At 43.9% G+C, this 27,837-nt stretch overlaps 1 protein-coding gene across 8 annotated transcripts in view; it reads left to right on the forward strand.

Annotated features, from left to right (window-relative positions):
* Positions 1-27,837, forward strand: part of arvcfb (ARVCF delta catenin family member b) — a 253,471-nt gene that overhangs the window by 126,166 nt on the left and 99,468 nt on the right. The window lies entirely within an intron of this gene.

The following is a 27,837-nucleotide window of genomic DNA, read 5'->3' on the forward strand; positions in this document are numbered from 1 at the left end:
CTGATTGAATAAGGTCAACTTCTCATCAGCGGCGCTCTCCTCCACCGGGCTGAGAGGGGTGGAGTTACCAAACCCCTGTCTGGCAGACAAAAACATTCTGTCAGCTCTCCACGTTGCTCTGATAATAATACGTTAACAGTTGCCCCTGTGGATGAGTGCCACCAGATAACTGGAGCCAAAAAGAGAAGCTGTTTTTCTCCCTCACACACCCTCAGCTCTTTCCATCCCTTGGTTTCGATAAGTTTGCAGGCTGTCCATGAAGTGTGAGCTGATGGATCAAAAGCAGGACAGATGCTGCTTGTTGAAATCCTTGCTTGGATTATGTGAATAGAATGAAATGTATGTCAACAACCTGAGAGTTTGGCCTCCCCAGATGCATCCCAGAATTGGTCGGGGAGGTGCAGGATGCCTCCCCACGCCTGTGACCCCCTTTAGACAGAGATAGTTCGCATGGTAAGCCGGCCTTTTCAACTCAGCTGGACATTCCTCAGTGAGGGAGCACCTGCTTGGGCAGTGCTGTAGGGGAAAGGGGGGGTTAACGTGTGTCCAAGTGACACTTGAGCCAAATAAGGATCAATGTTAGTGTCTGTGATGTCAATTTTGTTGCCATCTTTCTTGTTTTTGCTAGTTTTGTTGGGCCTTTCAGATTACTGGAGCCCCTGGTAGCTGCCACGTTTAGCAGAGATTCTCCATAGTGTACTCTATATGTCCCAGAGGACGTCCAGTAGCTTAAATTCACTAGAATTTAGATAGCGAAGGGAGACGAGAGAGATGCCGATCTGCCTTGACCTCATCTTAATGCTGCAGCAGAGCTTACGGTAAATGAGTTTTAGCCCACTGAAGATTACTGCATAGCCCTCAATTAGTGGGGGAGCCTGCACCAGACCATGTCTGAGTTATATATAAACTGCCCTTTATTTTAGAACTTTACACCAGCAGGGTAGCGCCCAAATTCTCCGAATTTAGCTGCAGTGGCCGAAGCATCTCTTGCTCATGAAAAATAGAAGAACAGATTTGTCGTGAAGGAGAAAGGAAAACATTATGAATAATCCAATAGTCATCATCTTGCCAAGGTCTATCAGAAAACCGACTTTACTTTTCCTCTGTGAGCTAGAAGGACCCATCTGAATAACAGAATAATTCATCAGTTATTCAGCCAAAGACTAAAGGAGGTCTTGTCTTCAGACTGCGGGTTACTGCCAGATTCCTGACAGCTAGCAGGGCTGCAGATTCTGAGCCCCCCCCCCCCCTTTCTGAGGCTGTTTGATTTCTTACTAAAATTTAAAAAAATCTGTCAAACTTCTCTCCATCTTTCTTTTTTCTGCGGGGGTGTTTTTGTATGTCAGCTCGACCGTCCTTGCATATTCTTTTCCGTTCCTTTCCTCAGGCTCCCCTTTTGTGACTGCAGAAGATGCTGTGCAGATCAATATTTGAAGACATGTAGAGCATGAGGAGGGGCATTGTTTGGGGAGTGGAGGTCATGCAAGAATAATGCCAATGACCGGAAACATATGAACGGTCAATAGCTGTGGAGAAAGCATCAATGCAAAGGGCATTTACTGGGGGGTTGGGTGCATGATGGGAGAAGTGTGTGTGTGTGTGTGTGTGGGGGGGTGATGAGTACCGTTGTGTTTTGAAGGCGAGAGGGTGTTGGAAGAGGCACGATCATATGGTGGAAGGTGGCTGATGACTGGTGATACCAGATGGCCTTCCCACCACACAGCCTGGCCATACTCCCCATGTTTCCCATACCATTCCCATGGCTGTTCTTATTGCATGACCCATGACCCAACACGGCTCGACATGTCACAGTATCTGCCACTCCACCCGCCATCTACCCCCAAGAGCCGCCTGTCCTGCCCACCTTCTTCATTCACTGGGTGCCTGTTTTTGGTTTTAAGTAACCTGAACTGTATTTACATGTGAGCAGCTGAGACCATATATGTTCCTCTACATGATAACTGCCACACCGCCATCCACATTGCACCCTCATCGGCACCCTACATGTATGTAACTCCATAGGTCACCATATAAGAGCTCAGTCAAATAGTTTGCATACCTCCTTGTTTAACTGGCTTGAAGAACCAAACAGATGTATTATGGCAAAAAAGCTTACTGATTTACTGTATTGCTTCCTATAATGGCAGAAAAAATGATAATAATAAAAAATACCTTTTTTGCCGAATGTAAGGATTTCCTGCATCTCTCTGTTTTTTATATTGGAAATCTTTTTTCTTTTTTCTTTTCTTTTTTATTATAAACTAACAATGAACCAATTTTGGATTTCAACTAATTATTTTCATTATCAACTAATCCAGAAATTATTTTCTTGATTACTCCATTCATTAATTTGTTCATGAAATGTCATAAAATAGGGAAAAAAAATGTTCCTCACAATTGTCGTGGATCCTAATTGACAAATTAAAATCCTTGTTCACCAGATGTCTCACGACCCAAAGATATAAAGGTGACAATCATGGAGGGTGAAGAAAATAGCTAATATTTATATTTGAGAAGCATGAACCAGTGAATATTTTTGGAATTTATACTTTGGAAATAACATATTGTGTTTTAATTCAACCCTCGTTTTAGGCCTAAACCAGTTATTAGTATTTTTTTTTTAATCACAATTTAATTGGTAGCCAAAATTATTATTGCACTCCTATTTCATATTGCATGTTGTGGTTCTCATAAAGAGTACTGTTCTAAAAATCATGCCATAATTGTTTAGGATCTCAACTAATGAATATTTTCATTCTCGAGTAAGCTGTTGATTATTTTCTCAGTTAATCGATTAGTTTTGTTTATAAAATGGTGAAAAATGTGAATCAGTGTTTCCCAAATCCCAAAGTGATGTCCTTAAATGTCTTATTTTGTCCATAACCCAAAGATAATGAGTTTACTATCATAGTGGAGCAAAGAAACAAATATTATAATATTCAGGTTGAAAAAGCAGAGAGAACTTTATTTTTTTTGAATAATCAATCCATCCGATTAATCAATCAAATTAGTTGGAAATTCATTTAATAGTTGACGACAACTAATTGATCAATTGTGGCAGCTCTACCATTGTTATGGTTATTTTTTTGAGAGACGGTGTGATTTACTTTGTCTGTAATCTCCTGATGCAACACTAAACCAGACATCTGGTCCACCAAGTGGCTGAAAACAAACATGAAGAAATATGTGAAATATTTGACCCCAGTGAGCATTACACTTAACTATACATAGCACACTGTAAGGGCTCGCTCTGTATCATATGAACACCCTCAGGTTTTTGTGGTTGACTCTGTGGTCATGTTCTGTGGAGCATTAGGGGTCTGTGCCACTCAACCCTTGGCACTACAGATATCCCTCCCTACCCCGCCGCTCTGCCTTGGCTTCCCCTCTCTCTGTCCTAACCCATTTGGCTGGCTGACAGTGTGACCGATGCAGGCCCCATGCGCTCGCTCACTCACTGTCTGACCACTGGCGAGGACCATAATGCTCTCTCAGCTTTCATCATCATGCTGATGGAATTAAAAAAAGGTGAGTGGCAGTAAATTGGAAAGCTGGAGGGAGGGGGCGAGGGATGCTGCAGACGGATGCTTTCATACTGCTATGTTTGGGGAGAAGAAGCGGCGCATTAATGAGATGGCAGCTTATTATCTTGCTCGAGCCGTTGGTTGTTTTTCTACCTATTCAGCTCTACAGTGTGCCACTGCTCAAAAAATGTGTGCAGGTTGCATACTGTATGAGTCCTGTGTGCATGCATATACTTCATGCACATTCTTGAATTTCCCTGGTTTACATTCGGTACAATGAACTTCCAGTCCCTTGTTAATGACTGCTCGGCTGATTGAGAGTTTTTTTGTGCTTTTTTTGCTGCCAAATCCTCCAGAGGTGAGGTTTAGATACAGTGTCGGCCCACTCTGTCTTGAACACGCAAATGCACAAACAGACACCCTCACACACACACACACACACACACACACTGGAGGCTACAGAGGAGCATCAATTGGATCCCTGGCTTATTTACTCAGTGTTTGTCTGCAGGCTACGTACTGGGTAGCCCTGTTTATAAGGGAGTGGGATTCATGGTTTCCCTGGCTGTGTCCAATAAACACCTCTCTATCTGTGCTGCTGGAAGCCAGCAACAAGATCCATGTTTTCGATTGGGCAGATAAGAAAGCCACTCGCCTCGGAGAAAGCAGAGGAGGCTCAGTCACACATTCTGACCGGAAAGCCGGACAAGTAGAACTCGTTACACTTTAAATAAAGTTGTGCTTGTGGCCACATTGGGGCTATAATTGTTGTAGTGACAATATTTACATGATAATCTCATACCCTAATAATGGTGTGATTACATAATGGCAACACTTTGGTTGTTACACAACATGGTGCTCTAATTTACGAGACATAAACACTCTTCAGTGAGGATGAAACCATGATCAGACAGGTTTGATTATCCTTGATGCTGTCAAAAGATGCTTGTAGCGCTAATGATGGTGAAAGGAGAGTTCTTCACTAGATTAAAAGCAGTTTTATACAACAGCGGACTGAGGGTCACGGAGGAAGAAAAACTCTTCTTCATGACCAAATGCGCTGTCACGTTGGCCTGCGCAGTGTGGGTGTGTTTGTTGTGTGCATGCATGTGCAAATTTTCCTGTGTATTCTCTTGTGTTTGTGTGTGTCATTACTGTAATTGGCTTTCCTGCAGGGACTGTGGTTAAAGCTGCAGATGTGACTGTTCTCTGGACAGCACCATGGACAAATAAGGCACCCGGTGATCCTTAAGCCCGTGATTGATGACACCACAGGCTGCACAGTCTAATTTTCTTTGCATCTTTACCGTAGAAGAACAGCTGGTAAAGTGAGTTTTGATGAATTGAGGTGCTGTGGCTGAATTTGACCCAAAGTGACGACCAGACTGGGCCGTAATTATCTCACGCCTTGGCCACCCTGCCTGCCTGAGCAGTGCGTAATGGCGCTTTTGTTCTGTTTGTTTGGTGCTCACATTAACAGGTTTGGGGCTTCATCTAGAGATTCTAGATTCTTCTCTATTTTTTCAGTGTGACGCACAGAGTTGGCAGCAAAAATAGACAGTGAAAATGATCTGTTGATAGTCGTATTGACATCCTGCCAGCAACATAATACCTTTCACTACATTTCGGCGAGTAAGACGTCACACACAGGTTGAAGTAAGCAGTCTGGCCCAGGCCTCAGTATAATATTTATAGTAAAGATTTAGTTCACCATAGGGGAACAAAACAACTGTCCAAGCACTGTCTGAAATTAACTTTTTGACTCATTGGCTAAGGTGACTGGCATATGAAAAAAAACACCAGCCAAGCATGTTTTTTTACCAGCCAAAATGATAAATTGCCTTTTTTTATTTCACATGCACATTTTCCATTACAGTTATTTGAGTTAGAAGTGTATTATGTTGAATAAAAACTTAAATACTTAAAATTGAAAGTGAAATTGTTGAAATATATTGAACAACTCAACACCACAGCCTCAGCATGTCAGAAAGTTCACTCTGGTCAGCAGTAATGCAGTGTATATGTGTAGAACTTTTACTGTGAAATGTAAGAATGGAAAAAGTGGAACTAATGCTACTGCCGCTGACAATGTAGGAGGCAAAAAAGAGTTTGCAATCTTGGTTCAAACTATGGAGTAAACAGTGCGGCAAAACTAGCAGGGCTCGAAACGGTCGGGTTTCGTCACACCGGCACAGGTGTACAACTGTGTGTGTGTGTGTGTGTGTGTGTGTGAGAGAGAGAGAGAGAGAGAGAGAGAGAAAGAGAGCAACTTAGGAGCGGCAGAGCTGTGCACCCCTAAATGACACCTAAAGGCGGTAGAGACGCTCAGCATAGTTTTTTATTACATGACTATTTTGGTACAAACATTGACCTGCCAGTGTGGCAGATAGCCTTCCGAGATTTACTCGCCAAACGGAAAATCTACCCGCATCTGGTGTTGTTATGTCAGACCCTGTGTCTAAGTGCATTAGAGGGACTAAAGGAGCATAAACAGTCCTCAAGATATCCCATATGATTAATGGATTAATATGTATGGTATGTGCCATTGAACTGGAATGGAACATGGACCACAAAGAGACCACAGGACCGTACAGAGAAAGTTTTCTCAGCTTCATGCTGGGAACACTGCTGCCACCAAGACCCTCAGTCAGAGAGGGGTCTGGTTTTGGGGCCTTTTCAAAAGAACTGGGGCTTCTTGAACTGTTATGTATAGTTCACATAGGCTCCACCCCCTCCGTCCTGCAGCTGGGGACCTCCTAAAGAGGCCCTGAGGGGGGAAGGTCAAAGTCCTCATAAAGCTTCCCTCAACCAGAAACGCATGAACAAACGCTTCCCTACTTCTCCCTTTCTCTCTTCTTCCTTTCTATTTTAACCCCTCCAGTACCATCCAGATTGTACAGGGGCAGTACATGCAGCGCAGCTGTGGGGGCTGGGGGAGCAGGAGATGGCCCAGGCTCCACTCGCGTGTTTAGTCTGGAACTTTCTTTTGACGGATTAGCCCACTTCCTGCCTCCGGGCCGGCCGCTAGAAGCAGTCGGGATGCCGGGGAGAGCATCGATCCTCCATCATCGCACCATCTGTCTCATGCTGCCTTTTGGGATTAATGATTCCCTCTGACAGCTCTTTAGCAGGGCTCTATCAGTGCCGGCTGACCATTCAGATTATGCTGACATGTGGCAGTGCGAGGAGCTTGCATGAGGCGTCTACGATTTATTTAGTGCAACTGCTGTAAGGAGTCATCACAGTCACTGAAAGCAATAACAGATATTTTTTAGATGGAAGCTACAAGCTACAGATATGTTTCACTAACTTCAACTTTTAGAATTTTATTTGTCCAGCACATTAATTCTGTCACAAACAAGAGATATATCAAACTGTGCACTATATATATTGATAAATATGATGTCTAAATTCGCCACAATCAGAGTTTTGGTTATTTGATCACATATGATTACATTCTTTAGCATTTGCTGTGAAATAGCCAAGAAACTCAAAATTTGCAATTCACCACAGTTCTATTGACTGTCCTTTGACTTATTTCATGGAAAGGCACATAATCTCCCATTTCATCTGAAAAGCCAGTATGTGTGTAACCGTTGTAGCCCCGTGTTTTGCTTAGTCAGAGCTCAGTCACAAAGCATGTAGGGAGTTTGAAGCGAGGACTGGCTGTTAGTGACCTGCTGGCGGTTGAAGTGCACTGATGAGGTCCGGAATTTCATTAGAATGCCGCTCCGAACCTCGCAACACACAATAGTGACCGTTACTGCTGATGGCTCAGATCCAGGGAGAAAAATAAAAGAGAATGATAGAGGAGGGAAAAGTGAGAGGGAAAGTCCAAACCACTGTAAGCTGACCGGCCTTGGGGCCACAACGGCCCCCTGCTACACACAGCCTCTGCTGTATAGCAGCCACAGCTCCGGCCCCAACACCGCCTGCACACAAACATTATGCTAACCAGTGGCAAGAGTTCAGCCAAACCAGGCAAAGAATCTCCTAAAATGGGAAAGATAAACGAGTTCCTGGCATTCTCAATGCTGCCAATTCTCCACGCAGACAACAGTTTGTACAGTTCAATGGTTTCTACAATAGAGGCATCCAGACACTGGGCTGCCTGTCATATGCCATTACATGTGATGGCACAGCATTGTTACTCATCTCCTCATCTTCTCTTGATATGTGCTCGGTCTATTCCCAGAGGAGCCACTGGTGAACAATGGAGTGATGCGCCTCCTCGCACATTCCACAAGGCTCTATTGAGCTGTCTAATGAACCTCTACCGCATGCGTGGCCTTCGCTGGCTGCCGGGGCTCCACGAAAATACCATCTCGCCCCATCACACCCCCTCATATTTAATTTGTTTGGAATGTGTAATAGGCTGTGAAGTGGAGCGTGGTGCAGCGTTGATCTGTGCCAACCAGGTCTGCGGATATGGAGGGACAGGTGCCAGCCATCCACGCAAGGTGCTGTACTTAACACTCTGCGCTGGGCTGGAGAGTGTACAATCCTGGCCCTGCGGTGCAGGCTTTTAGAGCTGCCAGTATCCTGTTGCTCTAGCCAAGCAAGCTTTTAGTTTGTAACAGGACATCGTCGTTGTGTGTTCTTTCTCTGAGGAGGGGGCAGCTGAAAGTTGAGAGAAAGGTTGTGTGGGGATTCATTCTCGGGCCAGTAGAGCCACGGTAGACATTAAACACAACATGAGTAACCTTTTAAGATGCAACTCAATCCTGCATGATTAGAGGCAAAATCATCCCAGGGGGACACAAAGAAGGAAAGCAAAACAACATTTACTTAATAGTAGTCCCATTTTTATGGAGCTTTTATACTCCTCTGTCAGAATAATTTTAAATGATGCATTAATTTAATATTCTAGATGTAGCAGCTTAACTGACATGTTTACTTTATAAGATAATGATATACTGGGAGAGTGTCAGTGTCTGAGAGCGAGGACAGCCATGACCTCATGACGCAGGCACATTAGCTACTGAGCCACTAGAACACCCCATTTTTCTATCATTACTTTGCTTTTACAAGACTCAGAAAGGCAGACAGTGTCATAAATAGCTCCAACCTCTGTACGTGCGCCGGCGTTGGTGGTTTTATCTGTGCTTGTGGACTTTGTGGAAGAAAAAATACAGCTCTGAGGACTGATACTGCAAGTACATCGTCTCGAAAACATACCCAGGGCTGCGTTATTTTCCTAACCAGACCTTTGGCTGCCATCACCATTAAGACTCACAAGGGTATTTATTACCCTATGGCTGTTTCAAGTTGCTGTTGGTTACCAAGCTGCTTTCCTGGATCCTTAGAGATTCAAAGAGGGTCTCAATTTAACGCCCCGGTTGGTCAGCAGCTGTACTAAGGCGTGTTTTTTTTTTTCTTTTTTTACCTACTCAGATTTAGGACGTGTGGAAAAGCGTGCACTAAACCCCACGAAGTTCTCAAAGTTAAGCAAACAAGGCCTGTTGACACAGACCTCCTTGAGTTCCCGAATTCTTTCCATCATATTCGAGGACAGTTAAGAGAGGCTTAATCCAATAAAACCCACTCTTCGCTTGTTTTGTGCTCTGTCTCTCTTGAATCCGGCTCTGAGTGTGTGCGAGGGGGGTGAGTTAGTTCCTGTGAAGGAGTGGCCAGCTGCAGCCTCTGTTGTTCAGGCCACAAGGGAACACAGGGAGTGTTTTTGGGGTCATGGAGCAGCACATTCCAGACTCGAATGTTCAGATGGGAGCACTCATTCCTCAGTCAGCTCCAAGCCATAACCAACCTCCACTGTTTTTCCTGTGTCACTTATCCGAAGTCCTTCCAGCATAGTGTCCCTGGAACATGGGTGCTAATTAAGGCTGCTGGTGTCTGTAACTGGCCAATGGAACATGTATCAATGCCCTCCTTGTGCAGTGGTGGAGCGTCACTTACCGGTGAGCCAGAAGTCACTGGAGACCAGACTGAGTGCACCCTCTCCTTGATCCGTCACGTTCTCACGCTGCTCATATTGTGACTTTAACAAGGCCTTGTTATGGTCTTATACTGCTAATGGTGATGGAAGTGAAGTGCACTGAGTGCTTTACTACTCTCTATAATTACCTGCCGAAATGAACTCAGATGGTACTTTCTACCGTCAGGGAAAAATGTTATGGGAGAAATTAAAATTTACATCAGTCCTGTGCTCCTGAGTGCAAAACACACCAGCAGTGTCATAAAGCACTGCATTATTTGACACACTGGACACGGCATACAGACAGATAAAATGGCCAAAGTATGGCAGTGGGAATGTGCCAATTTTGGGAGTAACTGTGATAAAATGGCTGCTCTTTTCTGGAGTGTTGAGGCACGCAGATGCGAGCAAATAGGACAGAAGTGTATCCTGACACGCATGTGTGTAAGCACACACCCTGGTGTGCATAGGTCCTGTACACTCTACAAATTGCCCACACCCTTTTTCAGTAGTCAGGTGTCAACACACAAAGGCCCCGGGTTGAAAGAGAGACTGAATGAGTAAAAGATATAAAAAGAAGTTACCACCGTAATATTTTTCCTGGCCTCCATACTCCTTTCTGTGGTTTACTAACCTGTTTTCTGGCTCATCCGTGATGTCAAACGTGACACACCAGCAAAAAAATGACATTTTGACGAAATGTTTCTTTTTTAACTAGTGCAGCACTTTTAGCCTTTACGGCACTGGTTTAACTGCCGAGGGCACTCGCAAACCAATTGAAAGTGTTGTAAATGACATGATGATACTAAGCCATTGAAATCTGTGGATTCTGTTTGTGACTTGAGTCATTGAGTGAGATGATTGCACACAGAGGAGAGCGACGGGAACCATTTGATAAGTAAATAAGTCAGAGAAAAGTAGTATTACATGGTGTGCTCTCAAAAGGGAAAAGTAGATAGTGAAAACAGACCTTTTAAGAAAGAATGGACTGACTCTTAAGGGTCGTCCACACCAAGAATGATAACTTTAATGATGTGATAAACAATAGCATTCTATAAACAGCGATGCCAAACGTGTGCTGTGCGATCAAGCTGTGATAACCTGTAAATATGAATGGATTTTGATTGGCTGTCAGTTTTGCGGTCATTGATCAAATAGCTCTCTAGCATCTCATAGTACATCAACATAGTACAACTCTACCAACAACATAATTGTGAATATTATTTTCATCAGTGATTGGATAAACAGCATTAGTATTGACAACCAACCAAGTATGACCTAAGAATGTTCATTACTACATTACTCAGTGCCAGAGTATGAGTAATGTACCCAAGCATGTGCCAGTTTTGGTGGTTCCCCACTGGTTTAATCCTGATATATTGATTAAAAAACATTGTGAGTTTCAGCCTTAAATAATTCATTACCGCTGTAATTTTTGTAGTGTTACAGTTTTACAAATGATGAATATGCAAATGTGTTCATGTTCTGCTGTATTAGCGGTGACAAATTGCCTGCATTCTCCAAAGAGTCCAGAATTATTCCAACCAGTCTCTCTGAAATATGGTCATCGCAGCAGGGGCTGAGAGTTGGATACTAAATCTGCGGGACGGCCTTCAAAGGGAAAAGCTATTGTGTCCCCTGCCACATTGTGGTGTGAAAATCACAGCGGGCACGTGCACAGAGACCGATCTTAAATTACAGGCCTCCATCCACGCTCTGCAATCTGACGCTCGCAGGCAGCAGGACTGGCATGATGTCCCCAGCCCTCCGACCCTGGAGCCCCGGAGCCACAAGCTGCTGCTGATGCGCTGTACTCCCGTCTCTGCTGCAAACAAGCCTCCTGTCTTCTCCATCCAACATACACCAACAAACCTAATTAACTTTTCCTCTCGGCCGAGCGCTCCTGCCTCTCCGCTACCACAACTGTGCACTTTGAGAAGTCCTCATGACTTTGAATACTCTCTTCCGCAGTGTTTAGATTCCTTGGCTGTACCAGTTTATGGCAGCTGATAAGCTTGCCCTGTTCTTTGGTTTGAAGGGTGCAGAGGTGTGCAGTCGAGCAGGTGCTGCAGAGGAAGACTTTCTCTGCCTTTTCACTGCAGAGAACCTCTCCAGGGACGAGCTGACGCCTGCAAGATGGAGTTTAGAACTAGGTTTCTTTGGTGTGTTTACTATACAGAGGCTGCGTGCTTCTGTGTTTGTGCGCATTGTGGATGCTGAGTGAATGCTACAGATGCTTCTGTGTATGAATTCCTGTGTACTATGCATATTTGGCGGTGAACTTTGCTAGTGGCAGCACTGCAGTATTGTGCAGTGAGGTTCTGAAGTGGGTCAGCCTCTCTGTAGTGCTGAAGCTCCTGCTCACTCTCAGAGGAGCATAGGAGAAAAAAAAACCAAAACGTATAGCCAGGAGAGATCTGCTATTAGCATCGCTATGACTAGACACATTTCTGTCCCCTGTGAACACGGACAAGCCAAAAAATGATATAGGGTACATCATGCATACTGAATTAATGCTCCCTTAGTGATTTATTCAGGAAGTTATCCATCTGTCCTTGCCATGCATATTCAAAAGTTGGATACTAGTTCTCTTCTACTTCTCACTGGAGTCATAGGAGGTCCAATTTGTTCAAATGCAGCGTTCTTTTCATTGCAATTAGAATGTTGTTTTTGGGTTGCCTGTGAGCATGTTTCATAATGAAGCAATTATACACATGCAGCAGAATCACTCCAGTCTATATGATTTTTTCGTTGATATGGATATTTTTCCTCTCTTGAAGTTACATGTCTTGGTTTCAGCTCGGCTGCTTTGAATGATGAGCATTTGGCTGCTCGTGGATCCTTCAGTCCTCCCTGGCAGGCAGAGCTGCCGTAATTGTTGCATGCCTCTGGAACGTGCCTCGCTAATGGGGCTGTTGGACTCCCAATCAGTCAGCACTGCGTTCTCTCCCTCTCTCTCTCTAATATCCCAGCTTGAACACACAGAGCAGCCTTGATGATGCAACACACTGCTTTGGTTTGGTGACGCCACTCAGGAGGCAGTGGCCTAGAGGTATGAGATCTCTTTCATGCCTCTCTCAGGCCATCTGATGTCAAACTGGAATCCAGCAGAGATGACGTTTTATGTTAATGTCTGCTGGGGCTGTTTTTGTGTTTGTCGCCTGGATGGTCTTGTGAAACAACGGGTGTGATGAAATGTGACAGCCATGCACTCAAGACAGTTACAAAGACTAATTTCTCAGACTGTGACAACCTAATTCAAGCTCGATGCGCAGAGAATCTGTTTTGATATTACTTGAGAAAAGCCTTAATGAGGGGTAGGGGGCTGTTTTGGAGATGTATCATTAATTCAAACTCGGAAACATCGATACATTTCGTCTTTAAGATACACCTTCATGTTGAAATTCCCATGGCTCGTCTGTGTCATCATTTATGTCTAGGTACATTTCCTTCCTAAATATTCAAACAGTGCCCGCGGCCTTGTGCCAGACTGATAATGGCAAGCAACCAAGAAAAATACAATGAGGATATTTACTGATATCATCCCACAGGGATTCCCACACATTCATTTATTCACGGCTGCCTGCTACAGTTAGAACTTCTGCTTCCATGTGTTGATTTTTTGTTTTTGGGGCTGAACCGTTATTAGGAGTGCTTTTAGAATATATATACTGTTTGGTCATTCATTGCACCACACTGTCAGAGCGCAGAGCGTTCTCTCTCCACAAACGGACCAGCAGAAGGCCAGCTGCAGAGGAAGTGAAACATAACTGTTGATTACACTGAGTCTAAAAGTTTGCACGCCTCATCAGCAGCTGCAACTCTTCATCACTGATCTGGTCAGCTTTGACTTTATTGACTGATCGATTATGTGCCCCGTGACCTAAACTTCACAAACTGCTGAGGAAAAAAAGAACTCATGTAGAGTGCCACCTGCGCTATGTTCACAGACCTAAACATCTGAATTTAGAGAGGGGAACAACACACATTTAAAAACCACCACAAATAGATTGCAATTCTGTGGGAAACATTTTCTCATATTGATCTCAGGGCCTTGAATTTAACTGCATTAAAATTATTTCAGGACGATATTTGATATCCGCAAATATCGTATAGTTGTCTAGAGAATCAGTATAATATTGTATCATGATGATAGTTGTTATTTACACCCGTATTACCAATGCAGCTATACTTGAGTTAGGTAGCAGAGTAAACACTCAATCATAGCTGCTAATCCTCTTTGACATCACTGAGCACTCACACAGGTAAGAGGTCCTCCACAGATTGCAGTCAGGGTGGGGTTTTTCCAGTAAACCCTGGAGATTTGCATAATAGGAGCTTATTGCTCATTCCCTGTATTCATCTTGGATTGAATCGGAAATGCCACCATCTTTTCATTGAAAGTGTCCAAAGGCTGACTCATTGTGTGCTGTCCCACAAGTCTATAGAGGCGATTTGGGAAACTGGAACAGCAGTAGTCTAATACCTCAAATGAGTCATGATCCATGTGACAGGCCCCTCCTTCTGCCCCTCTCCATCCTCCTTTACCTACTCTACAGTCCAGCGCCTGCTCTCGGACCATTCACACCAAACTGAGCATTATGTTCCTCTACACTCCCTGCCTTCTCTTTGCTCCCCTCTGTTGCTTAATCTTTATTTTGGCGTCAGAACAAGTGCTGGATCTCCTGGCAAGGCAAACGGACCTCTAATAGGGGGAGATGTGAGCACCTTGTCACCATATGGGGCTCGGAATTCCACAGAATTGCTCTCTAATCTCCACAACATGTTAGGAATTTGAAGCCCTTGTTTTTCAGGAGAAAATAGCAGTCCGCTCACCACGTGGCTTCTCTTTTGGCGTGCAGTGTGGAAACGGCATTTGTTGCCCCCCTGTAGCAATTTGACTTTTGAAGCATGCACATGAACATACTCATGGGAAATCTACTGTGTTTATGTTGTTGGCTGTAGCACATTCCTCTTTAAGTCTGTAGTTATAACTACTTTCCCAGCCCCGTTTTATGTATCTTTTTTGTAGCCACTGAGTGTTCAGGAACTAACAAGAGAAAATATCGAGGTTATTCCTTTGCACAGGCCCTGCATCAAGTGCGGGTGACAGGGCAGAGTTGGGAGTGCTGGTTGGGTCTCTGATTTGTGGCCTTGACTGATACTCTGTTCAAGTAAAGTAGTTATGTGCCAGATATCATTGCCCTGTTTCTGTAGTGTGATGCACTGCTGGGCAGCTTTGCTATTGTTCCGAGAGGTCCTTCACTGACTTGTTAAATGACTGCTGGTGATTCAAGTCTGCCTGCTCCCCAGACTAACTGATGGCCTCGTCTTTAGTTTGGTTTTATTACCTAGCCTCTGACTGTTAGAAGCTTCTAAGTGGGATAGTCAGAAAAATGTATTGCGTTACTCATCATTTTCAAGTTCACATCTAGATTGTATGTTTTAGTGAAAGTTACAAGTTTAGTTATTTTTTTAATCTTTCCTGCCAAGATTTGTCTCACTTTTTATTTCCTTTGCACCATTTTAAACTTTTTTTAGTGACATTACAATTTGCATTAAAACTAGAATTTTAAAAGGAATACTTAACCTGCAAGATGACCATTTATATGTCAGTTAATTGAATTTGTGCAGAAAACTTTGTTTTACTTAAATGGAGAATCCAAAAAAGTTACAATATTTCATAAATTGAAGCACTTCACAGAAGCAAAACAAAATTAAAAATAATTTTACAAACTTTCACAGTAATTCCAGTATCATTTATAGAGTTGTATGCTCAGTACTTCCCCAACACATGCAATTTTGCTAAAACTTTATGATTTAAAACATGTCAGTACAAACTGTCTCATGCATGCTCACAGTGTGCTACACATAGACTAAAGTGATTTGACAAAAATTTAGGAAGTGCTGAGCATTGGACTGGATAAATGACACTTGGATTATGTGGGAGTTCGTAAAAAGATATTTGCGTATAGTTTTGCGGTTGTCAGATGTGGGCCCTATTTCCTTTAACTCATGCAGAATGTTTGCCCTTTTTCAGATTTTCCGTTCACAGTGGAGGCATGCACGAAAAACACAAATTTTCCACCTAACACGCAAAGAGCATTTCATATACAAATGGTCATTTTGCGGGTGAAGTATTCTTTTACAAATGAACATGAGTATCGTTTTGTGGCGATTAAAATATGTTTTTCTGCAATCATTTAGCAGCATATTGTAGCTTTTATAGTTTCATTATCAAGCTGGTGACATTTTTGTTGTGTGTGGAAAGGCATTACAGTGTTGCTATCCCATGACTTCTGTTTGTGGTGCAGCCTGGATTCAACACAGATGACCTCAGTTTATATGATACAGCGTCACTCTTGCTGTGAGATGTTGTTATTCGTGTGGGCATCAGATCTGGAAGAGATATTTGTCAGGGTTGTGTTTTTGAGGCTTTTAGGGTGGGGGTCTGTTGGCTCCTTATTACACGACACAGTAAGTTATGTATAAACAGTGAGTCATCGTTTTCCTCCCCAGTGTGTGGAGAATCATTTGCTGTGGTGTTGCAGAAAGTTTCTCTTTGCATCTTTGAATCCTAATCTGGAACAGGCTGTTCCCTGTTTGATACATTCCTCAGGTTTAGCAGGTCTTCCGATATCATCCTTCTTCAGTCTTTGTTCACTGCATCACTGGCTTGAAAAAGTTGTTTTCATCATTTTGAGATATTGCCTAGTTCCTTCCTGAGGCCAGCGGACTAATGGGCTTTGGTCTGTGGAATCCACTCCAGTGTTTTCTCCCTCATTGGGCCATTTGCTGAGGCCCCAGTGGGGCAGACAACAATAGGCTTCATATGAAATATGCACCATGACTAGGGCATTCCGGCGAGCAGTCGATCTGTTCACAGCAGTTTAGTGGTTAGATAAAAATCTGCCCCGATTGAAGAGAAAAACACAACTCCAGTGCTTCCAGGGATCCAAAATAAGATTGAGTGTTCATTTTGTTATTGGATGGTGCGTGCCTGCTATCTATCCAACCACTCTCTGGCACGCAATGCTTATGGCTCTATCTTGTCTCTCTTTGTCTCAGTCAGGATTTTAGCCTAATGAAATGAGGGTACATCCGGAGTCCTGAATTAGAAGTGAAACAATTGTTACATATCTTATTTATTTGCTGAAATTGCCATGGCAGAGGGACCGGGCCCACAGCTCTGCCAGTTTTAGTGAGAGAAGGGCGATGTGGTGCTCAGGTGGTTGCAGCCTGGATAGTGTGCAGATGTTCAGAGTAATTGCAGTGAAATCTGGGGATGTCTCAGATAGGGGAGATGGTGTTAGTCCCTTTTCTAACTCAGCTGTCAAATATGAACTCGTTCTGATTAGGAAACCGCCTGCATGGCTGAGCTGATGCAGACCAGAGACGTCAGGTGTTGAGCCAGTGCACATAAATGCTGCAAAAACAATGCCTGCTGGCTCTGATGCCAAACCCTCTGAATCCTGTGGCTATGAAAGCTTTAGACGGGAACAGAGTTTGAAAGAAATCAGCTCTGTGTCATGTCAGAATATGTATTTGCAGACTTAAAAGAAAGTTTTCTTCACGGCAGAATCGAAACCATTTGAGCTCTCATCCTATATATGGCTAGAAAAAACCCAGAATGACTAAGAGTTAATGAGGAGAACATGAGTGGTTGTTTTTCTGCCACAAACTGCACAAATTGAAGAAGTAATGGATGGAAATTGTTCAATATCCAAGGAAAGAAACCTTCCTGTTCACTCAGAGTGTATAATTGGCCCAGTGATTTGGTTAGAGTGCAGGATTTTAACACAGCGGTGCATTGTTTTACGTAGAAACTGGTAAGGTTTGTCAATATATGTGTTAGTGAACATTGCAAACACTGATAATGATACAAGTAACATCCAGAATGAGATGGCATCTGTGCTGTAAACTAGAGGATGAATTAGACTGTCTCGTTGTCCATCATTTTGATAGACACAGTCATAAAAACATTATACGTATATATTTACAAGGGTTGGCTGGTATTTGTTATAGTGCTGCAGCGCGATGATATGGTTAAGATGAGGCTTATTTTGAAGGTTATGTAACCACTGTTCCTATGGTGGCAAGTTCACATACATTGGTGTTGCCCCCAAAAATCCAGTACTGGCCAGGCTGTAATTTCACATGCCGTACTGGCTATGTGTGTAGTGAGCAGAAATGGAAATGTGAGGATGAGTTCCCCATACACATTTACCTCTTTAGTGATTTTACTGGTTTACAGTATGTTGCATCACTTCTAAACACTGAAAATGTCCATATGTAAGCTATCATGAGAGTGCAGCAGTGAGGCTTTTTGCTCCGCCGCTACAGGCACATCCTCAATCGTTTGCAAAAGGGGGAAACTGTCTACTGGCAGTTAATCACATAGATTTTTCATAAAAAGCCAGTGATACTTCACTCAGAGACAGTTTTTCATGCACATCATGCATTGACATGTCACTTCAGAATTACAGTGTGTCAGCGGGAAGTGTTGTTTCCTAGACAGTTTGCAGCGTGTCACAGACCACCTTTGTGTATGAACTGAACGTCCCTGCTGAGGCGTAAAGAAAGAGGACAGTGCTAAGGCCACAAAAGCACAGGATGTTAGCGTGTATTGTTGTTAATGCTGTTGATGTCGGTCCAGCCCTCCAAGTCAGTTCCTACGCAGTGCTTTTGTAACCTCTGCAATCCTGTGTGAAAAGCTGACTAGGACCTTTTGAGAAACTTGCATATCTGCCTCTTTTCTAACAGTGTAAAGCTGACAAAAAGCCCTGTGGTTATATTCCTTTTTCCCAGAGAAAGATTTGCTTTCGATTGTGTGCCTGCTTTTCTTTTGCCAAAGCTTGGCTTCTTACAGCTCTTTCTCAGGGAGGATTATTGGAAAAGGCTGTCACTGTCCAGTAAATTTTTTTATACTCGCAAATAAAAGTGCTGTGGCAGTGGTGTGTGTGTGTGTGTGTGTGTGTGTGTGTGTGTGTGTATGAATGCATGTTGTGATGTGTTTGGCTACATGGTTGAGACCATTGCCCTACTGTTTGGCTTCTGCTGACAGAATTATCTTGTGAGAGAGGACATCATTATGTAAGCCAGTATATTATGACTATATTTAAAAATTAGATGTTGGCCAGTCAGTGTGATTCCTCTGTGACCACAGCTAGGGGTTTTTTTTATGATTGTTGTGATAATCATAAAAACAGATGTCGGGCAAATTGTTCTGGTTTGGCATGATTTCACTGAGCAGCTTGTAATGTCTCGTCTGTAAAACCCACATTTAAAGCTTCCTCACCTGCTCTAAGGAGCTCTTTACACGCCTTAAACGCTTTCATACATTTTGTTTGATTAGAACATTTTAGTGCTTGATTTTGTGAATTCTTAGGAGGATTTTCCAGCCAGTCTTGCTTGTGCGTGTCTGAGCCTATGCAGTACATGTGTCATTGTAGTGAGTTATTTTTGGGCTCCACTAACATGCTGCAGAACTCATTGCACAGCAGTAAGAGTTGTGGAACGCACCCCGCCTCCCCCTCCCTCTCCCAAACCCCCTTTCTGACAAAAGCTCTCCACACAGTCTGGCTGGCTGCAGTCATCTCACACCCTTCGCTCTATTTTAAGCCTTCAGACAGGGGCCCGCTCCCCCTTAAGTGGACCCCACTCGCTCTGTGTGGGCCAGAGCTTGGGCCTCAAGACATTTTATACACACACACACACACACACACACAGATGAAGCAGTGCCTGCCAGCTGGTGCAAAGGTAATGGCAGAGGTAAACTTCCGGACAGTGCAGCTTCACTAAACCTCTGCCCTGGCCACACAGTGAAAGTTTGAAGAGGATGCTCATTAAAGTTTGCCTTCTTACAGGAGAGTTGACAGGTTTGTCAGGGCTGTAGCAGTGGGTCAGACACACAACAGCCCACACCATACTCTGAACACGGTCTTTATTCAGACTGTGAATTTAGACTGAAAGTGGCCACACATGGACTGAATTTATATTTTTTGTTTAGATGCTTAATTCTTTTCTCGTGTTGTAATGTAATGAAGCGCTGACTAAACTGCAACTGGAACGATAGCAAACTGCTATACTCCTTCAGAGCAGCACTAATTTCCACTGACAACTGGGACAGTGGATTATCTCATTCTGTTTTTCCACACATAAAAAAATCACCCATGACTGTAGTAATGAGAATTCCAGCGTTATTCAGGACTGTAGAGTTAGCCTTTTTGTTTTTCTACCAGGGCGAGTTGAATTCCACAGTGGGCAGACAGCAGGAAAGCAGCGAGCACCCCTGTTTCCTGCCCATTTGGGTGCAGTCTGCCCAGCAGTAATGTCAGCAGTACACCACTCACCATTACAGTGAGATAAAGACGCACCCCGGTTAAGGACATTGGCTATCCCCAGCTCTGACAACACGAGTTCAAGTTGTCACGGCCTATTGACTTGGCATAATATCTGCTTTACAATCATAACAGTGTTTTAAGTTACGGTGCCTTTTATCAGTTATTTACCCACTTCAAAATTTGTGTGACATTTAGACAAACAGCCGATGATTTGAATCGGAAAGTATCCATACAACTAGTTCTTAGATAAATCTAACGTTTCCAACCACAAATATACCAGAGTGAGTAACATACCGCATCCTAGTCTCAGGTTTCATCAAGTTTGCGTAAAAGCCTTGGATATCCACCCTGGAAACTACCTCTATTTTGGTCAATTAAGAGAGGCAGATGAGGCTAACCTGATTTGGAGTGGCTGCACGGCATCAGAATTGTGGGTAATCAGATGGCTGGCGCGCACCGGACATCCTCTGTCTGACAGAGACAAAAACACACAAGCTCCTCAGTGTCCCTGATAATCACAGCTGTAGACAGGGAGGCGCAGCAGCTTTATCAGCTGCTGTTGCAGTAGCTTCTTCTGGTTATGGACTAGCCTGGAGCACGGCTCACTGAAATGTGCCATGATGACTGTTGTTCTTTGCATAATTACTTTTAGATTACCCATGTTCCTCTGGGTTAAAATAGTTGTGTTGTGGATCTATTACAAAGTGACAGCCTGCGGATCCCCAAAAGGTCTTGAGGAGGTTCCAGGGGGTCCACAGCAAAATGAGCAATAGTTTAATGGTTTCATTACTCCAAATTATCCCTCAGTACAGTCTGTGCAAATGTGACTGTTATAAACACGTGTTTCCCTTTTTAACTGTCACCTCCCGATGGGCGTACTGACAGTGTATCGAGTGAGTGTTTGTAACATAATAATGTTTGAGCTCTCCACATTTATAATGTATGTTGAGCTTTAACACATGGGTCTAAAATGGGACTCAACCACTTTTTAGGGTTGAACATTTTGGTCTGCCTGTAAACCATAATAGATGTTTAGGAATAGTTTGGGCAATGATAGTGACGTTGGCCTTCATTTTCTCTTCCAAAGAAGTTAAGCTAACCTCAGGGTTTGTTTAATGTCTGTATGATGGTCTGACTGCTTGTACTTTCTGCCCCGCCTAGGATTTTAATAGCAATGTTGACACATTCCCAGATATAAGATAACTTGATAAGTACAAAGCCAGTTGGCTCATTCGCCAGATTTGGCACATCACACTGAAGTGGAAACTGAAATGTTGATTATTAATGTGTACAATTCCTGGTAGGATATCAGTTTCAGTTAATTTTACTTTCGAAAGCCAGACACTCATTACTGAACTGGTTAGTTTTTTAGTTAATACAAAATAGAGGCCTTTCTTTTTAGTTTGGCACTCCATTGAGTCCATCATTGGCTTTTAGCTCAGCATTTCAAAGCGCTATCCATGTAGAGGTGGTGGTATTTTAATGTTTGTTTTTTTATGTAATTGTCTTCCCTTTTATTTTACTTTCTGTTGGATTTGCTGAAAGACAGTTGGCCAGCTGGGTTAAGATGCCGACTCATAGTGCCCATTGCCCTCCCTTCGGTGTCCAGTGGTTAACTAACCTTAAACTCGGCCAGTCCTCACGTACTATCACCCAGGTATGGTGGGAACTAGCAAGCTGCGTTTGCACTGCTGGTAATGCTAACCAGGAATGGGATGCATTGCTGTGGAAAAGCCGCAAAACCCCTTCAGCATTGTTAACTATGTTAGCACCACTGGTCGTGCAGGGACTGTACTAACAGAGCTAACAGTCTGGGGGGTGACGGGAGGCTGGCAGATAGCTGTTACCTGTTGACATTCCTAGTGCCCGAATGCCATGAATGCTGGCCAGAAAATGCCAAAAGTAACATCTAAATAGTGCAAATTGAGAATTCTCATTGAATTTAAATCTATAGTATTATAGATACTGGTGATATCTGGAAGCTGAGCAGCAGACTCTGTAGAGCTGTGTGGGTTTAGTATCAGTGCAGCTCTGGCTGATGTCCCAAAGGGCTGTGAAGGGTTGGGCTGAGATTTCCTTCCTGTAGGGAGTCATGTCTTCACCAGGGTTTGGATGATATCTGTCATCCAAACTACCCTGACCCGTCTCTTAATAGGACAGTTTAGAGTCTGTTGGCTGTCATTGCTCCTCTTCCAGCTAACAGCTATTTTTGGTCAAGATCCTGTTTACTGGATACCTAAATCTTTAGAAGTCAGCATTTCCTGTTGCACTGAAAGCAGTGAACAGCAGCAGCTGATGCAGGAGGGGGAGGCTTTTCTCTACATGGGTGGGGAGGGGGTGGATAGAGATGTTTGTTTGTGTGTGTGTGTGTGTGTGTGTTTGTGTTTGTGTGTGTGTTTGGTTGATTAAAGGCTGGGCGGGGGGTTAGCAGCCAGATGCTAGGCCTGCAGCTGGTTGGCTGAGTGGGAGGGGAGCTACATTGAAAAGCAGCGGTGCCAGCAAAGTGGGGCTTAGCCAGACACTGAGAGGAGATAATCCATATTTCATCTGCATCCTCCTCTTCCTCCCAACCACCTGCAGAGCAACTCAGCACAGACCCAGAGCATGAATAGTGCATGATACAGAAATAAAATTTGAGAAGCGCTAACGCTTGAGTGGAGGAAAGAGACGCCCTTTCATATCCAACACCTTGGGGAGCTCTTCAGAGCTCAGGAATGACTCTATTAGACAGTGAGTTTCAAACTTACCCCACCCACCCAAACAAAACCTGCACCCACCTACTGTCCCGTCCTTCTCATCAGTTTGGATCCTGCCAAAAGGCTTTATTCTGCATTCATAATGCATACTCTCCAAAGCGCTCTCTCCTGATCATTCAAAATGCAGTGTTTCTGATATTTTTAATTCGCCCAACAAATGTTTGGGGTAAAAAAAACACACTTCATAGTGATTTAGCCACAGCTTCAAAGACGCTTTTTATTTTTATACTGTCGCTCATGCCTAAAATGTACTCGGCTAATTTAGCATGCAAAAAAAAAAAAGGCACAGAACCAAAACTATATTTCAGATATCTGTCTCGTCTTAAATATTCATGATCAGCTCACAGCTTTGAAAGTAAGCTTAAAAGACTCTCTTGCTCTCGAGCCTCACGCATACACACACACAAACAGTCACACAGCACCAGAACGACGGCCTTGTCTATTGTCTCTGCATTTTTATCCCCTACTCAATATTCAGAGGAAATCAGGTTGACTTGTTTCCATTAGCTTGTAAATGAGCTGTTGTTTTTCTGTGGCATTATTAATCTCTGATTAAAAATCTTAACTGCGACACAATGTCATCTGTAGCAAACCAATACAGATCCTGTTCAGATTCAATTTATCCCTGTTTACCACTTCCACTGCCAGTGGAATACATTAGGTGCAGATATGGTGGCCTTCCCTTTCTCCTCCTCACACTTTATTTCTATCACGAGCCCTGTCATGAAAAATGCCCTTTGTGCATACTCAGAGCCAAGAGAAGTTTTTCATTGCAGCTCTGTGAGAGCACAGGGAGCTGTGTCTTTGTTTTGGAGTGATGTGGAGGGCATGGTGTCTGTGTACTCTGGGTGACCCACAGATTTCAGATCTGTGGTGGTGTTTCACAGTAAGCTGTGGCTCCAAACTGCTTGGACTCTGTGTTTGTGTAGAGGCCTGCTCCTCTCCTCTGTCATTACCTAACTGAAAAAGCCTGTCTAGTATGGGCAGGTTTTTTTTCTTCATCATCAAGTTAACATGTAACATTATCATAATGTTTTTTGGCATCGGGAGGTTAAAGGCCTTTAGACATTTGGGCCTTTTTTGTGCAATTAATTTGCATGTAAGTATATTTTCTGGAAATGTTTTTGTCCTGATTACATTGACACAGAATGTGAAAATTGTGCTGCAAAAAAGCAACAATGTTGATTTTATGAGCTTTTACACAAGGCAGCAACCTTCGGGGGTGAAAAATGAAGTTCTTTGAATGGCCACTTGAGTTGTCTCTGATATTATCCTCCGCCACTCAGTCAGATCAATCCCTCGCTCCTACACAGTGCCAGCCTCTCGCCCAAACATGGTCACCTCTGGCGACAAAAATTCAAAATACCGACGGCTATAATGCCAAACTAGAGCCTTCCAAACGGGCGTCCACCAACCAGTGGATGACGTCACAGTAGATATGTAGATATGTAGATATGTTATTTTTACTGTCTATGTTTCGCGCCACAAATAAGGCATCCACCAATCTGTTTGCTTCTGTACTTATAAGGATTATAAAACAACAACCCAGAGGCTCCTTAGTCTGAGCCTTTCAAAATTAAAGTTTTAGATGTATACACTGCAAAATGAGCAAACTGAAATCCACTCAGCTCAGACAGACTGCTAAACAATGCTTTGGTTCATTCGATCCCGGTAGATGTCGCAACTTTGCATCACTGCCAGTGAATCTGTTCACATCATAACTTTTCAGTGAACAAGTGTTGTGACTGTCACAAATTAGCATCGCTGTCAGTATGAATAGGTTTGTTCTGAAATATACATAGATGAGTATTTCACATTTTTGTATTGTATATTCATCAAGCCCTTGGTGTGGAAAGGTCTTGAGATTAATGTTAATTCAAAAACAATTAGTCAATGGATCGACAAAAAAAAATGGATTTATACAGTTTATTACGTACTGTGTACAGATAAATGCTAAAGTGTATGCTCATATGGTTATTATTTATATGGTTATTACTATTTTTTAGTGGACTGTGTCTCTTGGATTGGTCCTTTTGTAGCCGTCTTTAAAAAAGAGTGGCCGAGTGATTTCCAGAGGACAAATGTCAAAAAGACAAATTAAAAAAGTTAGACATGAATTAGTTAATTCATAATGGAGGAGTTAATAATGGAGGTTAAAAGAGGTCAGTGCTCTGAATACAGCAGTTTAAAAGTATTAAATTGAAAGGTTTTGAACATTTGTTTTGTCCAGATGGAAGCATTTGGCGTTAGAGGGCACTGCACTGACCTGACGTATACTCCTATGCACACCTATTAACCATTCACCCACGCACACATTCAATACACAAGGCCTTCTGAGCAGAGCGGGGCCGAGTAAGCGTAATATCACATTTCTTTTCATCTGACAGAGAGAGAATAATAAATAAAGTAAGCAGGCCATAGCTCAAGCCCCCTGATAGATTTATCCAGCTGCACAATGGTTCCTTTATGAGACGCATATACATCCAGCCTCACCTTATCTCGTGACCCGTTGAAGGTTAGCAGTAAATTGGCAAGGATTTCTCCATTGGGCCAGTTCCCCCAGCTTGTCCTCTGCCTCTGGCTCTGACGCCATACCACTGGCCGCAAAATGAGCCCAATCCTTTACCAGGCTGTTGGCACAAGGCCGTAAAAATATCCCCAGAGGGGGAGTTAATCACGTTTGACTGAGTGCATATTTGAAAAGCAGTCGCAGTTATTGTGATAGACTGCGTTTGCTTTGCTAGGTGTTATCTGTGTGCAACAAGGGTTTTTCAGAGCTGGTGATGGCGGAGCTGCCTTGGGGTTCCTGGCCGCCTTCAGAAGGTTATGGGGGTTTCCTGTCTGGATGAAGAGTAGTTTAATTTGCTCCAAAATGTCCTAACTAGAGAATGCATTCAAGTGGATGCAGTTGCAAGTTTCACCTCTATACTGCAGGCAGTGTAGACATTTCTACATTTTGGAAGTAAATAAGTAAGAAGCACAAATTCTGTCAAACGAGTTCACAGGGGTCTGTTTAGGAATTCATGACATAAAATAGTTTGAGAACTTGGAGCACTGTTTTGATGACATCCTGCCCCCTTCATGTCAAGTATCCCCTACAAACCCCACCGCCACAGTCCCAAAGGAGGACACTTAGTATCATTCCTAAAACAGTGAGAGCACCCCGCTAAGCCTGTTAGTAGTCCTCCATTATAACTGCCCCAGGCTTTACTGTTTTCTACACAAGAGAGATGGCAAGAACGCCAGAGATGGAGGGAGGGGGGTAAATTTCTGTTAAATGGGACACCCTGCGGCTGCACATGCAGACAGTTTTTGGAGAAAGGGTTTCGGGGGACAATAAGTGTTGCGCTGGTAGCCTGACAGGAAGTGGAGCATATGTCCCCTGTCCAACTCCCTAAATCTCCAGCAGACCTCACATGAACTGAGCTTCTGGCAAAGCCTGTCTCACAGCCTCTCCCGCACACTGCAATCAGCAGTCCTCTGACAGAGCCGTGCTGACAGTGATCCAGAGGCGGACGGGAGGGGCACTGCAAAACAACCCACCCTCCAGGAACCCAGCTACGCCATCACGGCATACCCACCACCCCACCTCCTGTCGGCCGCGGCCAGCTACCGCTAATCTGCTTCTACAGTGCTGAGTTCTTCTTTTTCTCTCTCTCTCTCTCTCTCTCTCTCTCTCTCTCTCTCTCTCATGGCCGCACCCGCTGTCCAAACAATCAAAACCCGGCCACGAGCGCTGACCCCTCTCCAACGCTCATTGTTTTATTTTTATTCTTCTGGTTCCATGTGGTTTCTCCTTTTGTTTTCTTTATTTATGATTCTCCTCCCTCATTCTATCTCTTTGTCTGCTTACTGCAAATCTGCACAACTTATTTATCTCCACGCTGCTCGAGTTTCTACCACAAATTCCATGTTGAGAGTGACTTTCTGCATGCTTCACTCCTAACTTGACTCCAGGCCCAAGCATATGTGGTATGTGACTCCATGTGTGCAAGTGTGTTTGTATGCACAGTGAATAATTGATGGCACATGTAAGAAATTACCCAAGGTTTCAAAACATCTCCCGGCCAATTTGAATGGGAATATCAGCCATTCCAGAGATTAGGATGGTGTCGAATGTTGCTTTGGGTTGAGCTCGGTTTCCATCTGTTGCTAGCAAGACGGTTCGCAGTGGGAAAATGTGGTCGCGATGCCCCGTCGGGAAGCAATCAATCCATAGCTGCAGGTTTTTCCTTTGGCCTGGCGGTTAGTTGTGAGGCTCGGATGTGGCCTCCTTCCTTTAGAGTCCGAGTCTGTCAAGTGGTCGGACTAACCCGAGTTTTGTCGAGGCACTGGTGCAAAAGAACAAAAGGGCGCGTCGACAGAGGGGTGGCACGGGGGGAAAATAGGCGGAGGTTTCAGGGAAGTGGCAGAAAAAGCAGGAATGGGGTGGGAAATGATGGAGGCGTCTGAAACCAGGAGGCCAAGCGTGAAAGAGATGAGAGGGGGAGAGAAGCCCAGATTTGGCCCAGGATCAGTTGCCAGAGAAGGAGAGATTAAGGTCCCATCATTCCCAGCTGCATCGTCAGGACTTTGGCCCTCTCCCCTACAGTTATATGTGTGTGCTTGTTTGTGTGTGCTTTACCCAGTTTACTAGAAGGTTTTTTAAAGCTGAAGCACGCATGAAAAAGCCTAAATAGACGGAGTTCACCACCACACACCCCAGCACCAGGTCAGCTGGACGTCGGGTCATTGGGACATCTGCCTTGGCTGTAACTGAGACGGAGCCTGCCTGGCTGGCCTTGGATGTGACTGAATGCCCCTCATTCTCCTTTTTCACCCTGGGAGAGCGTGCTGCTTTGGGCCTGTGCCATGCATTGTCAGCCTCTTCAGTTCCCCTTCCTCTACTTGACTTCCCCTCTGCTTCATCCCACAAACAAACCTTGTTTTGGCTGGATGTTTGGATCACACGACCACGGTTCACTGTCGTTTTTTTTTTTTTTTACGGGTCACCCCGGTGCACTACGCTCTCACACGATCCCTCTTTCTCTCTCATTCTCTTTTGAACTTCATCATGTGATTGTTCAGCGTGGAGAGCTGCCGAGAGGGCAGGTGGCAGAAACAGAAGGGGCTGATGGGAAATTGGACAACCCAAGGTTAGCCAGGCGATCTTTGCTGGAGGATTAATTGTGTAAGAGCCATGTAATGATTGCTGGCATGTCTCCGGAGCGAAATCCTGTTAGTCACTGCACAGGGGTCAGGCTGAGACTGAGCCTGTCGTGAATGTGTGTGTGCATCAGGAA

This window comes from Plectropomus leopardus, chromosome 4 (assembly GCF_026936395.1).
Source record: "Plectropomus leopardus strain MGB_pleo_1.0 chromosome 4, ASM2693639v1, whole genome shotgun sequence".
Classification (NCBI taxonomy): Eukaryota; Metazoa; Chordata; class Actinopteri; order Perciformes; family Serranidae; genus Plectropomus; species Plectropomus leopardus.